Genomic DNA, 2329 nt, shown 5'->3' on the forward strand with positions numbered 1-2329 from the left:
CGAGTCCGGCACCCAAGGACCTCCCTCGACATTCCTGAAGAAGCCTGCAGCCTCAGAACCAGGTGCCCCCCCAACTGCGATCAACTGAGGGTAAGATTTCCCGACACCTAAAGGCACCCCTGCACGCGGCGCCCCACGGCCCCCTGTGTCCAACCCCGGGGTACCTACCTATCCTCCAACTACCCAACTTACCTCTCGAAGTGGTGGTGGCACCTGAAGAGTCCTCGTCCCCGAGCTTGCAGTCTTTTTCCTAACTGGAGATTTCCCATTGACATCCATTGAGCGCCTGAAGGCTCAAAAGCACTCAGCACCCAGCCGCCCGAGTGGCCCTGGTAGTGAAACCTCTATTCCTTCCTACTTCCCCACTTGCCCTGAGTAAGTGACCAGGAGCCCAGCTCCCACAGCCGCGTGGCTTGCCAATCAGCAGCCACCAAACAAGGCCCCCCTATCCCTCATAGGATAACATTGGGCCTAACTCTCTCTGCACCCGGCCGCCCTAGAGCCGCTGAGGGTGAACCAACTGTACCTACCTGACCCTGGGAGACCCCTGAGTCTGTGCCCAGAACCTCAACTCTGCCAGTCGAGTACTTACCCTTAAACCGCAAACTCTATTTTCCTCATAGGGTAACATTGACTGGCTTTTTCCTGAAATTTCTTCGAAGTGTGGACTATTCAAAGCTTCAAATATTCACCAAAAATCAGCCGAGTGACAAAAACGAATTTACTCACCTGTTCCTAGGTGAACTCCCAGTGCTGGATCTTGGTGCCCAGCACTGACTCTGAAAAATCTCTACAACTGTACTTACCCTTAACTCAATTTTCTTCCTTAGGAAACCATTGACTGTTTTTCTGTGAAATTTCTTCTATGTGTCGATTTCTGCAATCTTTAAATATTCTTCAAAAATCGAATAATATCTGAAAACGTAATTGCTTACCTGTTTTGGATAAAGGTCCCAGTACTGAGTCTAGGCACCCAGTACTGGATTACAAAAGTAACGAGAACGTACTGTACCTGTAACCTGCATTTTCTTCCATAGGGAATCATTGATTGTTTTCTCTGAAATATTTTCTAAGTGTCAACTTTTAAAATACGTAAATATTAGTTAAAAATCATTACAGTACTAAAGTCGACTTTCATCACTTGATTCTGAGAACTGACCCAGGACTGAATCTAGGATCCAGTCCTGGAATTCCAAAAGTAATCTAAAAAGTAATCTGTTGCAAATAACTTGAATTTACCATTGAGCTCAATGTATTGTTGTGTTTAAAAATAGAGTTGCCTACTGCAACCTCTTGTAACTGTTTGCTAAAATCTACTGCATATTGCAAAAGTATTTATATGAAACATCTACTGTTGAGTAAGTATATTTTAACTCAAAGTGTTGGTTCTAAAATAAAACAAGCATATATTTTTTATATATAAACCATTGGCGTAGAGTTCAGTTATTTAGTGTGTGAAACCATTTGCTGACTGAGTGTGTACAACAAATGCTTTACACTGTCCTCTGGTACTGCCTTACTGCTCAACCAAGCTACCACTTCAGAGAGTAAGGTTATACCTAACTTTAACCTCTGTCAAACTCTGGGGGACTGTGGACTCTGTACACCCTGTACCTATTAAGGAACAGTATATACAGAGCCACTTTCTCACATTGGTGGATCAGCGGTGGGATACAAACTTGCATTTGTTGGACTACTTGGTTACCATCTGATCACACGACAGAACTCATAAAAATTACCTTTAGAATTCTGATTGGTCTTTTCCAAAATTACTAAAAGTCTTGCTAGGGCCTTGCTTAAGTCCCATTAGAATTTTAGAAAAATAAAAGTCACTACAGTCAGGGTAGAGGGTTAGAACTGTCAGGTTAAAATGTCTCAAACAAACCCAGCTGTTAGTGATAATAATAACATGGACCTGGTGGAGGAGCTCGACCTCACACCTTACTTACACTTGTCTTTCAAGGAATTGAGGTCCGCTATTCCCTAGGGAGGAGAGGGCACCCATACCCTCCAATCAAAGAATTAGCATCTGGGCACCTAGAGACTACACAGGTGGCTCTGGTACCAGAGAGAACACTGGGGGACCCACCAGTGAAGAGGACAGCCTCTTGAGGCTGGCCAAAAGACTAGAGCTAGAGTCCAGACTCCTGGCTCTAGAAAAAGAAAGGAGAGAGATGGGTTTAGCACCCATCAATGGTGGCAGCAATAATAAAAATAAGGATAGGGAGGAAACTTCTGACCTTAAAATCCCCAAAGGGATTATCCCTAAATTTTAGGAAGGTGATGATATCACCAAATGGTTCACAGCCTTTGAGAGGGCTTGTGATAT

This window comes from Triturus cristatus, chromosome 5_1, assembly GCF_964204655.1.
Source record: "Triturus cristatus chromosome 5_1, aTriCri1.1, whole genome shotgun sequence".
In the NCBI taxonomy this organism is placed as follows: Eukaryota; Metazoa; Chordata; class Amphibia; order Caudata; family Salamandridae; genus Triturus; species Triturus cristatus.